This window comes from Etheostoma cragini, chromosome 14 (genome assembly GCF_013103735.1).
Source record: "Etheostoma cragini isolate CJK2018 chromosome 14, CSU_Ecrag_1.0, whole genome shotgun sequence".
Classification (NCBI taxonomy): Eukaryota; Metazoa; Chordata; class Actinopteri; order Perciformes; family Percidae; genus Etheostoma; species Etheostoma cragini.
In genome coordinates, this window is record NC_048420.1 from 5,560,109 (window position 1) to 5,576,774 (window position 16,666).

A 16,666-nucleotide genomic window follows, 5' to 3' on the forward strand; every position below is an offset into this window, starting at 1 on the left:
CAAGAGTGAGAAATGGCTTCTAATCTTCCCTGCAGACACCAAGGTGATAATAAAGTTTTGTTGTTTTTTCTCCCATGACATGGGACAAGGTTATAGGCATATCCTTTACAAATCCAAACTAAAATGTGTTTATTCAATAGTTAGTGTGTGTGTGTGTGTATGTGTCCTTGTTTAACTATTCTTCTTATTCTTATTATTAACTATTATTATTGGTGAGGTCCAAAAACCAGGAGTTCAGTATACTTGTGGGGTCCCAACAGCTTTGTGGGGCCAAAATGCTGGACCCCACAAATATTAAAGGGTTAAAACTTGGTTTTAAGATTGGGGTTAGAATTAGGTTATGGTTAGGGTGAGGTAAAGCGTTAAGCATTTAGTGGTGATAGTTAGGGTAAGGGCTAGGGAATGCATTATGTCAATGACAGGGTCCCCACAAAGTGTGTGTGTGGGTGTGTGTAACACAGCAACAGCATCCTTGGAGAGCACAAATGTTTGAATCCTGTTATTCTTTTTGACATTTCCCCTTGTCTGCAGCAGATCCTGTAACGCTGCAGGGATGAGGTGCTTTACTTGGAGTTTACAGTCTGACAGGAGGATGGGGCTTTTTGAGCGAATGAAAGCCATCCCATCCATATGTAAGATGACATGGCGCTCATTTGTTTCAGAGGTGTGAAATACTCAGGGCCATGGCACCAAGTGACCCTGGCAGTTGTGTCCTCAGGGAGGAGGGAATTAATTGCTAACCTTTAGATTACATCCTCTACTTCTTTCTCTCTATTTTTTCAGGCAAGTATTTGCTTTTAATACAGCAGTGTTCTCTGAAGGGATTTGTTTGATATGTTTGCACAGGTTTTACCCTTGTGTTTTCTTCCCGTCGCCCTGCAACTTTTAGTTTTTCCAGGTTAAAATTTTTAATTTATTTTAATTCAACATGTTGGTGGTCTTTGTTGACACTTTTTTTTTTCACGTTTTGTTATCAAATTTTATGGTCTATTTCTGAAAATGGGTCAGATATGACCCCAGGGCCACAGGAGGGTTAAATAAGCTTCAAAGAGAGACTTTACCTCGACTGTGATAGTCTTATGTAAATCTGAGGGGTGTAACGCAAAGCCACGTTATTAGAAATCATCTTTACTGCCATTTACACTCATTTAATGTCAATGGTACTCCCTCCCCATGATGCTCTCGGGACTCCGTCCAACCCCTCCCAAAGATGCTCTTGGGGCTCCGTCTAAGCCCTCCTACGCGCACGAGCACAGCTGCGTTGCTGTTTCAGAGCTGACCAGAGAAAAAGCCGCAATTTCATATCTCATTCACCGGTAAGTAAACACCTGATATTATTATACCACTGTTCAAAACCAACATGACAAGTGTTCGCAATGCAGCGACGGCGCGCTTCAGAGCTCATGCTCGGTACATGGGAGGAGTGCGCGTTTATGGAAGCCACTAGGCAAGACCCGCCCTACAAAACAGTCCGATTGGTTGAGGTTAGTTTATTGACCTTGTAGTAGTTAAGGTTAGGATAGCTGATTGGTCAAGGGGTAGGATCTGAACAAATCGGGTTCCGTTACCTCGCGTGTGCATGGACACCTGGCCACTTGTAGCACGCTAATGCTATTGAAGGGCGGGTCTTAGCTAGAACTGCAGTTAGAACAGTTCCATTTGAGCGTATCAATGCATAAAAAGAGAGTATTGGAAATAGTTACCAATCCTGCGTTTAAAGGGCCATATTGTGTGAAATTTAAAAACTGGACTGTATGTATTGGGAGTATGTAAAACCACAGCAAAACCAGTATGTCGACATGGCTATCCATCAGTGTTTGGATAGGGAAAATCATATCCCCCTTCCCCATGGAAATCGGTTAGAGTGCACGCAATGTCAGAGTGAAGAAGGGAACTGTATAACAGTCAACAGTTCTTTCTGACAGGCAATCATACAAGGTCATGCTACTTCATCTTAGTAGGTGCTGTTTGCACCATAATAATTTTTATAATTTTAAAACTGAAGGAAAGTCTGAGATATTTGTTTCTATGATTTTGTTCATCCAGGTTGGATATTCACAGTAAAGCGTAAATTCAACTTTGTGTTGCCTTGTGTAGAGGAATTACAAGTCAAAGTATGTGTTTCAGTTTGACTCTGAGAAGACATGATGTTTTTGTGGTAAATTGTGTCAACTAAATTCATGTGCTGTTGGTATTTGTGCATTATTCAGTATGTCATATGCAAATAATGTATTTGCTTTCATTTGCATTCCAAGTAACTACATATACCGTAATGAATAAGAGAAACAAAGCTCCTGTAATTCATCCATTTTTTTTCTCCTTCCCTATTCAGCGTTTGGCTGCTGACGGCCAACCCCCAAACATAATGCTTCTGTCACTCACCGCACTGATTCAATTTACTCTCACTTCCCGATGTCTGGATGCCATGGACATAAAAAAGGATCAGATCAGTCCAGTGGTAAGCATCTCCGAGCATAAAAGAAACACAGTTAACAAGTACAATATCAACTGGAACAAAGGACAGCTCAGTAAATGACATGACATAGTAATACATGTTGTGACATTTATGTGTGTGCAATATGTCACAGGTGATAAAATATCTTCCACTGAAAACACATTTTCAGGCAGGAATCATCAGGATGTCATGGCATTCACTGGCCTCTGAAGTCATCATCTCCAGGCTACTAACCATAACCCATAGAGTTAATGTAATGACAGGTAGTTACCTAAAGGTGTCATTGTTCTAGCTTAGGCTTAAGGGAGCCGAAGAAGAACAGGACAGGAAGTGGAGGTATGTTCTTGCACGTTGAAAAGCTAATAAACCGAGCCTCAACTGAACTCACGTGTGGCCGTCTTCTAAGATTATTTATGCCTGTAAAATATATCAACAGACATTACAGTTAACATCACACAATGTCTTAAGCTTCACCAGTGAATATTCAACCATTTATTTTGCTCTTACTGTCCATATTTTATTGATGCAAAAGTGGGTCAAGTTGTCGAGATTGATCTGAAAACGGGGCATCTAATGGCATTGGGGTGAAACTGAGATCAACAAGGCAGCAGGGACATATGGGAGTTTTTCCAGAAAATAAAAATTATCAAATTAATTTCCTTTTACTGTTCAACTGCTTTTATACAAAGTCAGACAGCCATACCTGATTACATGTAAGGGGAATTACAGCAGGTGAATAGGTAACATATTTTCACTAATAGATATCAACATGTCACTTCCCCAGTTGATTACTTACATTAAGACAAATGTGTTTTGTATTACAAGTTTTCTGAAATTGGACATCATCTTGTTAAATATGTGCTAATTTGCATACATTTCTAGAATGCAAATCAGATCATAGAGCTCAACAGTCTCGCCCACAGGAAGTAAAGTTTACAATGCAATTTCTCCATTGGTAATTGGAGTAAAAGCCTTAAAATCATAACCATTTGTATATTCTTATTTAGACGCCAAAAGTTCATGGGGCACCAAGCTTCTTTTGAGGTAAATGTCTTTTATTTGTGATGTCTTGGATAAGTACTTCATTACCCACAATCCTGAATAATCCCACAGTGATGCCTCTGATTGGTGGAACTTATGCTGTTGGGGGGGAGCTGTCGGTACCCGATCTGTGAGCTTGCGCAGGATATTGATTAGATTAGATTAGATTCAGTCTAAAATAAGGTTAACTCGAACTAAACACATCAGGCTATAACTGATGTAACAGCTGTTATATATTTTAACGGTTATTTTCAGGTTTCATTTTGAGTATTTTAAAGTTATTACATGCTGTAAGCAGTTAGCCAAATTAGTGGTTAGCTGAACAAACGTTAGCTTCCTTTATTCAATGGTGCGCGGTCGTTTATGGGATATGTAGTAGCTACACTCGATTTAAAAATATGTACACAGTTGTCTACTTTTGACTTTTTGGGGATTTTCAGTTTTTTCATTTAAAATAATATGTTTTACAAAGTCAGGTAAAAAAATCTTGGATGATTTTGTTAACATATATAGTCAAAGAGTTACAGAGTTTTTTTTTATTAACTTTTTTTTTATGTAGTTAGTGCTACTAAAGTGGACATAAAAACTTATTTTGAGAATACGGCCCACAAAGTTTACAATTGTAAAATTCCATACATTTTGCACGGCAGTACAGATGAATAGGTTATAGCATTTAAACTTACAGAAATCCATGTGACATTACCACAGGTGATTACATACACCAGGACAATTATTTTGGAATAAAACTTTTCTTTAAATGTTTAAAAATTTAAGTAAGGCATTATTAAATGATAGCTTTTGTTAAATTCAGGAGTTATTTAAAGGCACAAATAGACCCTAATAATCTGAAAGAACACATAATATGAAAGCAAAATAGCCCCAAAAAACTCAAAATGTACACTTTTGCCTGTAGTGTCTCCTATTAAGGTTTTTCTTCTTTATTCCGATAGCTTCTTTTGTTTTTCACTTCACCTTGTTGCCCTGATGGTATTTCCCTATACACAAACTCATATTCACTTAGCTATACAGTAGATGTTTCATTACAGCCGCGTCTAGGAAATAGTTTGCCCTTCAAAAGAGCACTAATGCAAGAGTAGATGAGGGTTCTGCTGTTCAAATTTGCTTCCCCTTCCTCTCCACTTTTAACAGAACATTTGCATAACATTTTCCTTGCCAGTATGGGGCTGTGATGAGTCGCAGGTCACGTGCGGAGAAAAATATGGCAAGTGAAGTGTGAAATAAAGCAGCAGATGAGATCTTGTTCCATCGAGGTGGGGGAGAAGACATACAGAGATGGCGAACAAGGGGGGGGACAGGTACCTGGAAGACAAACTGAGGAAATATCTAGGCATGAATTTCTTTCTGTGAAAAAGCATACTGCTTTATTAAGTACATCTCTGAGGAAAGAAAAATCGCCAGGAATGTGATGTGAGCAAATAATTGCCTAACTGTACATAATCATAATATCCCCATGTGGAGTCTTTGTAATTAAAGTAATTATTCAATTTTCACATTTTATATTTTAAACCGAGATTCTATAGAAATACATGCACGTCTAGTTTTATCCTACTCAACTCATGAAGGTAATATGAAGTCTCAGCGTAGTTGCACTGTGTAGTCACATCCGTGTGATTCACACTTAGATCATTATAGTAGCTCATTAGCCATATCAACAACTACCAGCAAAATCACTCAACTAAACTATACATTTATGCTTCTATCTATAAAACCATATCTACATCTTCAAGTATGTGTTTCTAATCTTCATCTTAGTTTGGACTGTCTGGTGATTTAATTTCTACTTTCCATTGTCAAACTTAAAAAGTTCTAAGTGGTATTAAAAAAAGTAACCCAAAAAGCAAGGCAAGCTTTAAATGCTTTAAACTACTGTTATAAGTCCTATTAAGGTGATGCTGAAGTGGTACACAGTATCACGAAGATGACCCGTTGTAGTTTTGTAAAGAAAGGTAGCTTCAGGTTGCTAGCTAGCTAAAAGGGTTGTGTTTAGTGTGCTGTGCTACCAGTGTTTTCAAGTAAGCTAGCTAGCCACACAGTCTTCTCAACAAGTAAATTAGCTAGTGAGTGTAAAATGGAAGAGCACAAGGAAGTAGCCTTCTTCAACTACATTTGTACACTCAATTTAAATATTTAAGTTTTAAATGTATTGATTTTTGACTTGTCTGATAACCGTACATTATCAGCCTTGGGCTTCATGGACGTAAAGTAATTCAAGAAACTAGAAATCAAGAAAATTGTCTTAGGGCAGAATTCAGTCAGGTTTCTATGGAAGAAACTTAAAACATAGCAAAGGTGCACTGCAAAATAAAATATATATTTCTTACTCAATCAGCTCAAATAAGATGTCATAACAGTCGATGGGTGGGGGACTAAAAGTCTTATGATGACTCAGGAGCCATTAGGCTGTGATTAGACCACATACATGCACAGTAAATGAAAATTATGATCCCCTGTCATTTGTTCTTTGAATCGAGAGAAAAAGGGTTGAGATTTTCCTACAATGCACAAGTGCGAGGGCCTGTCGAATGGGAGCTGCTCTCTAATTAAAGAGTCACTGGTATCAATCACCCTGCAGTGGCAGGCTCATTTTTTCATCATCAATTACCTTGAGCATTTTGGACGCTGATCAGACGAGACCCGTCTTAAACCCACTGCCAAGCCGTCATTGACACTAATGGAATTTTAAATCCTCCCTCACAGTGGAGTTCTACTTAAGTGCAATTCCCAATTATGGGGAGGGTAATTTAGCTAATCTCCTCGAAAAGCGACAATAGGCTGCAATCAATATCCAAACATGTTCCTTGATTTAGAGCAGGCAAATTTCCTTCTATTCTAACACGCCAGGTTGCCACTTCAGAGATCAATGCAATCCACAAAAGGTAGGGGAAATGTAGATTCAAATGCTTTTCTGTTATAGTTTCTTTGTGGTTCTTTTGCTTTGGGTAAAGAAGTAAATAGTAGGCACATGGAATTAGTATATCACCAAATGTCCTGTGTGACACTTGAGTGTAAGCATCATGATACCTAGGAAGTTATTTTAAAGATTTTGACCTTGCTGATTGAGTTTACAGAAACGTCTCTGCTGATTTGGTATCACCTGGGACCTGAGCTAATAAACTATAGACACATCCACCAAACGAGAGAAAACATATCTTAAACAAAGACTTATTACAGTCTATGCTCTTAAAGCAGTTGGACACGGTTCCACAACGGGGCACACTGTTCTGAGATTGAACGTGCCCCGGCGATACCTGCCAACACTCCCTTTTTTTCCCGGGTTTTCAAACAAAATTCTCCTCTCTAAGCGTAGCTCCCATGGCGCCATTTTAATGCCACAAAGCACTCATTCGCCGTTAGCATCCCATTCACTGCCATTCATTTTGACGTCACTTTGACAGCAAATAACTTTACATCTAAGGCGTTTAAAGAATCTGTTTGTCAATTTTTATTTCTAAAGAACCACAGCAATGTACAAAAGGCTCCATTACCTTGTATCTCATGTTATGCCTCCGTAGCAGACGTTTTTATTAAAATAGGCTAACGATTGTGTCATATCCACTCGACATACTGTCGCATATTAGAGGTATTACCAAACAGTACAGGATAAGCTTGCAGACAGTTTGGACTTCCATTAGCTCTTTTAATTCCTAATGTTAACTAGCATGATTGTTAGAAGTAATTAGCCTGTGTCTAGGTTATCTCCTAACATATACCTACGCTCTCCGTCTCTGCTGATTGGGAATGATTGAGATTTCTCTTGCACAGCTACCAGAAGACTTACAACTTTCAGACAGGTTGCTCACGTCACATCTACGTCGTCAAGCTCAGTTGGAGGCTGCGCAGTAACGCTCAGCCATCACCAGAAAAGTGCTTCTAATATCCTTCACGGGTCTCCGTCCAGAGCAATGGAATCTGTTGGTCCATTTCTTTAGCTGTCTATGTTATATTTATATATATATCTGTAAATTTCAACAGTGTTGGTTTGCAACAATTTAAATGCATCTTATCTAGTCACATCAACAACCTCTATGCTTTTTCGAAGGTGTGTTACATTGATTTTAATGTAGCGCACTTTGGGTAAAATGGCAGTGCCTAGCACATTAAAACAAGGGTACAAAAATAGACAACAGCAGTCTGGCTTTAAAGTACACTCCGTCTAAGAGGACACTGAGAGCAGAAAAATTTGCCACATACAACTACACTTAAAAAACACTTTTAAAAAAAAACACACAAAAAGTAAGCACATTTTCATGTTGACCAAACATACTGATCTTTTCCACAGAGAGACGGTTATTGATGCTCAAGGAAAGAGGAAAAAAGGGGGAAAAGATTTATTGTGTTAAATGTGTTTTCACCACAGCGTTAAAAACTGCAGTGCAGGGTTTTTTGTGATGTTTTGTTGTAATAAAATTACAAATGAAAAACATAAAGAAATATTAAAAAAATTGTTTTTCATTTATATATATATGTAAATAATAAACCAAACACTTACAGTACACCTAACAAAAATGAAATTGCCCTGAAAGCATGCAGGAACTCATAGTACACCTTTTTAATACCCAGTGAAAAATTATTTTGAAATGAAATAGCACAATGTGGTGCCCTGAAAGGAGTGTGTTCACGCTTTACTTAGTTTTAGATTCTTCTATTATTTAGGTAGATAATATATGGTGTATTGGTGAGGCAGCATTGGTCAATTTGAGGGGGCGATAATCCTGCAGAGGCAGGGATACACTACCCCCCCCCCCCCATGAACTTTTGGCGTCTAAATAAGAATATACAAATGGTTATGATTTTAAGGCTTTTACTCCAATTACCATTTGAGAAACAGTTTAGACAATACACACTTAAGGGCTCAATGATTATTTGCAAAGTTACCATTCTTTTTGCAGCCTCAAAATATCTCAATCTGTTATTTTCTTTTGATTTACATAGATAGATATTTTATTCATCCCAAAGGACATTTTAGGCATCCAGTAGCAAGACAACCACAACACAACAAACACATACACACACATATATCACACATACGCAAGAATAAGATTAAAAATCCCTCACTTGTTGTTTAAAACAACCAAGTCTTTTCTGCTTAGATAAGCACAGCCATCAGTGTCTAGTTCTTATTGTCTAATACCTTTTTGTATTGCTTAGGACATTTTAAAATGTCAACATTGCTTTCTGGTGCTAGCAAGGCTTTAGAGTCTTAGTCTTGTCACATTTTATATCACAATATCAATAATTTACAACTCTGAAATCGCATAGGCTTCTCAGTTTAGTAGCTATTATATTCCTTATTTCTCAACATGACAAGCTACTGCAATGTTCCTCTCTATGAATAGACGCCATATCATCTCTCATCTCTATTTCTGTTCCTCTTAAATTGAGCATCAGGTTCTTTTGATATGAATGTACAATTGACTCTCTGTCTTCCGTCAGAGTTTTGAATTTACAATCCATAACCTCCGACAATGCATTGATTTATGAATGTCCTCAGCATTCTGTCTACAGCCGAGCTTTTTATTACTCCAGACTCATTTTGCCGCCCAGTGCCACATTATAATCTGCTTTTAAGAGTTTAAATACTGCCTCGAGGAGATGATCCTTAGTGAAAAATCCTCCAGTGTGACCTGTTGTTGATGGCCTAGTCACTACCAAGGCTGGAAACAATAAGTCTGGATGTTGTGAGAGGGAGGCAGTCAATAGAAAGGAAATTATAAAAATAAATATATTTAGACTATATATAAATACACAAAAGAAAATGTATTTGTGTACTATAGTACTATTATTTACTTCCGGAAGGAAATCATGTTTACATGCAAACAGTAACTTAGCTACTGGCTCAATCCATTTTAGGTGTTATTCAGGTTAAGCTGTTTATGTGAACTTCCGATGCCCTGTTATTGAGTGTCTCTATTACCATGAATAAACCAATGAAAAAAGTTGTTTCCTTCCCCCGTCTGACTAAATGATAGCTCAGTCTGTATACAACATATCCTGGCAGTAAAGATACGTACAGTTCAACTCTCTAATGTGGTTTTGTTGGAAAGAAAATGTATTCTCAACATGTCTGCCCGAGCTTGTGCAAAACACATAATGGAAATGATGTTCACATACTTCAGAAACCAGTTTATTAATGTTGACAGAATATTCTCGCCATAAGGTCCGTATAGATGCCCGTATGGAGCTTTCTGTCGTGTCAAATTGTTTTTATTAGCAGATGGGAGTCCTCATGGAATTATTTATGAGCACTTTAAAGTGGCTACATGTAACTTTTAGCTTGTGTTGATTCCAGCTGCCACTTTGGACTAAAGCCCACTGTCTATTACAAAGTTAGCATTATAGAGATATCATTTATGATAAATGAATGTTTTGCTCAGACAGTAAATCATTCATTTACAGTAAGAGAAGTTCCAGATGCATTGTTGCATACTTAGCCTGGATGTATTGTATCACTGTCACTGTGTCAGGAGCCAAAGCATTAGGAGTTTGTTGGGACATTATAATAACTTAACATTAATATCGAGCTTTTCATGAAACTCACAGATGAAATTAGAAAGCTAACGTTAGCCAACAAGCAGCAAGCAGCCGTTCAGTCCGCTCCCACTGTGAGAACAGCTGACCTGGGAGACGCACCGGTTAAAGTTTTAAGCTGTGATTGTTTTCCTTCCTTTGCCGTACTTGAAGTTGCTGCATTTTGGCTTCTGTCTGTAGATTCCTTCATAAGCAACTTGCATTCTTTTTCTGATGTTTCAAATGCAGATGTTGCAACAATGGCGATGTTGTGTTGTTTAATTCAATTTTAATTCAATTCAATTTGATTTGTACAGCGCCAAATCACAAGTTACACACAGTTATATCACAGAGCTTTCCATAAAGAGCAGGTCTAGACCGTACTCTGTGATGTTATTTACAGAAACCCAACAGCTCCCACCAAGAGCAAGTACAAGGTGACTGAGGCAAGGAACAACTTCTTTTAAGAGGCAGAAACCTCGAGCAGAACCATGGCTCAGGGTGGGGGGTCATCTGCCTTGACCCGTTGGGGGTGAGAGAGAGAGACAGACAAAGAGAGACACACACAAACAGACAGACAGATAGACAGACACACACACATGGAGAATTGTAGCACAGGGTGTCGAGCAGGAACATAGAGGCAGCAGGTGACTCCAAACACAGATCCAGAGCCAGAAACACCTGTGGGAAGCAATACAAGGAGAGAGGGAAGGGACGAGAGAGCACAAGACTCCGGGAAAGGGAAGAAGTCAAGTTAGTAACATGCATTAATGTGATGAGGTTGCATACAGATGGAGAGAAGGGGGAAGAGAGAGGTGCTCAGTGCATCATGGGAAGTCCCCCGGCAATCTAGGCCTATAGCAACGTAGCTAAGGAATGGTTCAGGACTCTCCTTAGCCAGCCCTAACTAGTAACTCACTGAACACGTGCAGCAGCATTCTGGATCAGCTGCAGGGTCCTTACCACCACGAGACAAATCGGCATTGCATATTTAACATGTATCTCTGCTTGAATCGCCTTCTTTTGACTGAAAGTACTGCAAGACAACACCTTTTCTCCCCACGAGTTCCTTTTCCACTTTTTCACAACCTACTGCATTGAATTGTCAACACACGTAAACACCTTCCCCTAATCAACGGCGGGTTTTGGTGGGAAAAAAATCCCAATATTCGGCCAAATGAATCCTGGATTTGGCAAATCCTTAAAATATAGCTTATGTTGAGATTCTCTTATCAACTGATAGACAACATTAGACATCTCTACTGGTCAGACTTTGCAGGAAGGAGCTACAAGACAATTGCAAATTCTTTCATTGATCATTTCAGTATGTGTGCTATGTATAGTATTTTCATATAAGTTTTATATGAAAATGTTACTGATTGCTATTAAATAACTTAAATTAATAAAATGAATTACGGAAAACCCATGCTTTTCCTCTTGTTTTTCACTGGGTGTGTGAGTGTTCATATACTGTGGAACACATTCACTCAGCACAACCTGATAAGGCCAGACAGCTTCTCCAATCATGTCTCACCCCCACCTGTCCTGACTGTTGGCTGTCAGACCAAAGACTCAAGGGAAGCTCTAAAGGTAAGATCCAGATTCTCAAGCCAGGATATTTTCTTTTAAATATACCAGAGTAGTGTATTGTATACCCTTTATCCAACAAAGTAAGCATGTACTGTATATGCGAACCAGCCGGAGACCTGGAGGATTGCTGGTTCAATTCCCTGTTCGGTCCAAAGTACGGAGTGTGGACTGGTAGCTGGAGAGATGCCAGTTCACCCTATGGGCACTGCCAGGGGCTCTTGAGCAAGGCACCAACCCCCCCCCCCCACTCACTCTGACATTAGTGCATAAATAGGTCCTGAGCACAAGTGTGTATTTCAGTTAGTATAATGATAGTTTACTTTTTCAGTCTCACTTTCAAACTCTGTGCCGTCTAATTTTGAGCAGTGTTTGAGTGCTGCTAGCGCGTAAACGGACCCAATATGTGGCTGAGATAGCGAAGAGTTTCAGAAGTGATTACTTTAGTTGTTTGTCCTGTGAAGAAATGCTGAATTTAACCTTTCCACTAAAAGAAAGGCAAATGTTAGTGGGTGTGAAGCCTGATTTATGATTCTGCAGAGGCTCCATGAAGAGCCTACGTAAGTGGCCTGAAGTTCATACTTGTGCGTTGATGTGTGCGTTGATCTCTTTAAGAGAAAAGAAGGGCCGGTGTGTGTGTGCGTGGGGAGTGTGTAGTAGAGCGAGTGTGCGAGTGATTAGGATTGGCTTCAGAGCGAGTACCAATTGTGGAGTCATAGTAAGAGAAACCAAGTGTCTGCCTAATGCATGCGTTGCGTTGTTGTGTGTGTGGTAACAATACATTATTTTAGAGGTGCATGTCAGGCTACGCCGCAGCGTCTGGCTTAAGGTCCGCTGTAGGCTCCGTGCCTCCATGTACCAATGGCGTCCCCCAGGGCCAATTTCACACAGAAGCATAAATCAACCTTAAGTGTGTTTTTTTTGTCCAGTGGCAAAAAGGGCACTTGAATGCATCAATTCAATAACTTTTCCTTGTTTATCTTCATCAGTGGTTCAGTGAATTTGGCTGCCAAACACATGTTTTCAATATAAAGGCCAACGCACGTTTAAACTTCATTGCAAAGTTATTGTAATTTTTCTTTAAATTAATAATTATCATTTAAAAGATTAAATAAATACCACGGTGCAGTAAATACAAAGCCATTCACACACAAACAAAGCCAACATGAAGAGCATTGCAATTATTTCCTTCAATAATTAGAATTATACTAAGGCTACATTTACGTTGCTAAGTTTTGGTCTTAGCCGAGTTTTGAGCCAAAAGCAATCTCTAGCAAAAACAAAAAGTGTTTTTAGCTCCTGTAGGAGAACTAATCTCCATTTAAACTAACACTCCCAAACCGCATGCAGTGCCTACGGAAAGTATTTACTTTTTTCCACATTTTTGTTGTGTTACAGCCCTATTCTAAAACTTGTCCTTATTCCATTTTTTTTAAATATGTAAAATACTTAAAAAAAACAATGAAAACACTTGTACACCAGTATTCCCAGCCTTTGCAATCAAGCTCAAAATTGAGCTCAGGTGCATTCTGTTTCCACTGATCATCCTTGATATGTTTCTACTGCTTGAATGGAGTGGTAAATTCAGTTGATTGGACATGATTTGCACACACCTGTCTGTATAAGGTCCTACAATTAGCAGTGCATGTCAGATCCCAAACAAGCATGAAGTCGAAGGGTTGTTTTGGGGCACAGATCTGGGGAAGTGTACAGAAAATCTTTCTGCTGCTTTAATGGTCCCAATGAGCACAGTGGCCTCCATCATCAGATGGAAGAAGTTTGGCGCCACCAGGACTTTTCTGAGAGCTGGCCATCCCTCTAAACTGAGTGATCAGGGCTTTAGTTAGGGAGGTGACCAATAACCCAATGGTACCTCTGACAGAGCTCCAAAGTTCCTGTACGGGAGCCACTCCTTCGTAAAAGGCACATGGCAGCCCGCCTGGAGTTTGCCAAAAGGCACCTGAAAGACACTCAGATCATGAGAAACAAAATTCTTTGGTCTGATAAGACAAAATCTAACTCTTTGGCATGAATGCCAAGCGTTATGTTTGGAGGAAACCAGGAACCTCTCACCAACTGGCCAATACCATCCCTAGTGAAGCATGGTGGGGGCAGCATCATGCTGTGGGGATGTTTTTTAGCGGCATGAACTGGGAGACTAGTCAGGATCGGGGGAAAGGTGAATGCAGCAATGTACAGAGACATCCTGGAAGAAAGCCTGCTCCAGAGCGCTCTTGATCTCAGACTGGGGCGACAATTCATCTTTCCACAGGACAATGACCCTAAGCACGCAAATATCAAAGGAGTGGCTTCAGGACAACACTGTGAATGTCCTTGATTGGCCCAGCCAGAGCCCAGACTTGAATCCCATTAAACATCTGGACGAATCGGAAAATGTCTGTACACCGACGCTCCCCATCCAACCTGACGGAGCTCCAGAGGTTCTGTGAAGAGGAATGGGCCAAACTGGCCAATGATAGGTGTGCCAAGCTTATGGCTTCATATTCCAAAATACTTGAGGCTTTTATTGCTGCCAAAGGTGACGCAACAAGTATTGAACAAAGGCTATGGAAACGTACGCACATACACTATCGGTCAAAGGTTTGGGGTCACTTACAAATTTCCATTTCACTCCATTATAGACAGGATACCAGCTGATCTGGGTGGGTGGCTGATCTTTAACGCAATATCTACATTTCCCATAATCAGCAACCATTCATCCAATGTTCCAAAGGCACATTTTGTTTACTAATCTGATATTATTTTAAAAAACTAAGAAAACATTAAACAACCCTTTTGCAATTATGTAAGCACATAATGTCATCTGGAAACTGCTGCCCTGGTTAAAAAAAACAAGGCAATTGATCTCAGCTGGGATTCTGTCTATAATGGAGTCCAATGGAAATTTTTGTGAGTGACCCCAAACTTTTGACCGGTAGTGTATGTTTCTGGTCTTTACTTCTAGTAAATTTACAAACATTTCAAAAAAACTTTTCTTGTTGTCATTATGTGGTATAATGTGTAGAATTTTGAGGGGAAAAAAAGAATACATTTTGGAATAGGGCTTTAACTTAACGTAATGTGGAAAAAGTGAAGCACAGTGAATATTTCTGTATCTCATCAACATTATCATATGTGGCTGGTAGTTGCCAATGGTAAGGTTAGTAGCTTAGTCCCAGAGAACTGGACATCTACTAGACACCGATATAGTCTGTATCTTTGATGTTCCACTTCCCGAAATTGTTCCTGTGCCGCGGGAAATTTTGGCGGATGCATGTATTTTCCGTTCCCCTCTGCTTTCTTTGTGTTGCAATTTTTTTAACAGTCTGTGCAATCTGAGTTGTCTCTCACACGACTATTTCATAGCGGTCAGTGCAGAGTTTTGCAACGCCAATGACGATTGTGATTGGTTTAAAGAAATGCCAATAAACCAGAGCACGTTTTTCTCCCATCTGAGAATGCTGTAATGCTGTTTGGACTAGCCAGACCCACCTCCACTCACGTGTGGATGGTCTGGCAAAGCAAGACTATGACCAATAAGACCCAATCAGTTGGCGAAACATTGGCATCAGTGCTGGTGTTGCCAAAGATCTCCGTTTGCCATAGAAGTGTGAATGCAAGGTGAAAACATTGTAAAAGATAGTAGTTTTAAACCAAAATGTAGCCTAATACAAGATACTCTGAGTATCTTGAAAACGAGCCATTCTATGTCCAGACAACGTCGGCCCCCAGGGCTCCTGCGGTTATAATCCATTCTCGATAGCAGGAATGAATTTTATTCTGATTTCCTCCTTATCTGCTTTGACTTTTATTATGTGGATGTATGCAAAACACATTTTCTCCTTTATGCACCTTAGGTTCAATTCACAAAGTCAGCATGAGTGTATTTAAAGTAGTTAATTAAAAACACACATGCCAAGCGCACATACACCAGTGCAAGAGAGTGCGCGTAGTTTGAAAATCATCACATTTTATGCTCAATGAAGCAGAATCTCACTTGATTTCAAACTTATTCGTTGTATATTCAGGTATTGATTTGTTAGATCACAGATGTAAAATGCAGTGACTGGCTTAGTTTGTTACTGGTCCTACTTTAGTTCCAGTTCCACACCTTCTGAACGTGTTCCCATTAGTAAAGGTTGCCGTCATTATGCAGCCCTTGCTAATGAGTTTTGAAACTGTGAAATTAATCACAAATTAAAGATGCCACAAATTAATACCTTAATCTTGCTTCTTTTTTTACATCGCTCCCATGCTCTGCATTCTCAGCCCTTTATATTAGAATGTAAAAAGTTTACTTGCTTAGAGGATTAGAAAATCTTCACAAAGAAATTTAAAATTAAGTAAATAAAAGGGACTTGAACACCCTGCTATTTTGCAAGTTCTCCCACTTAGAAATCATGGAAGTGTCTAAAAATTGTCATCCTAGGTGCATGTCCACTGTGAAAGACATAATCTAAAAAACTAAATCCAGAAATCACAATGTATGATATTTTAACTATTTGTTTGTATGATACAGCTGCAAATAAGTATTTAAACACTTGTCTATCAGCTAGAATTCTGACCCTCAAAGACCTGATAGTCTGCCTTTAAAATGTCCACCTCCACTCCATTTATTATCCTAAATTAGATGTACCTGTTTGAGGTTGTTAGCTGCATAAAGACACCTGTCCACCCCATACACTAATTATTTATTATTTCTAATGTTATTGTTTTGATTTTTTTTGTCATGACTTGTTTAATCATAGTATTTATTTCAAAATACTGCACTTTTGTTAACTTATTATCACAAACATTTCTATTTACATGCACTCAGATTTGCGTATGTAATGAATTACTTTTTAATGCCTAGTAACAGTTCAGTGTAATGATCTCTATTTTTCATTTAAAGCTAAAGTGCGAAATGAGTTGCTACAAAGCTAATTGAGACATAATTAAGACTATCATCTCCACACAACTCTCTCTGTATTTATCAGTATGGCTATGTTCAGGAGATTGTGTCGTCCGGTGACTTCTCCGTGCAGAAACTAGAGTGAGGATAATGACCTCTTCTGA

General features: G+C 39.0%; 1 long non-coding RNA gene across 1 annotated transcript; it reads right to left on the reverse strand.

Moving 5' to 3' along the window:
* Positions 1 to 213: 213 nt before the first annotated feature.
* Positions 214 to 16,260, reverse strand: LOC117956414. Its single transcript, XR_004659260.1, has 3 exons — positions 16,248 to 16,260; positions 6,590 to 6,591; positions 214 to 308 (listed from the first exon to the last, which is right to left on the reverse strand). It is a non-coding gene; the product is annotated as an uncharacterized LOC117956414 (long non-coding RNA).
* Between the last annotated feature and the right edge of the window lie 406 nt (positions 16,261 to 16,666).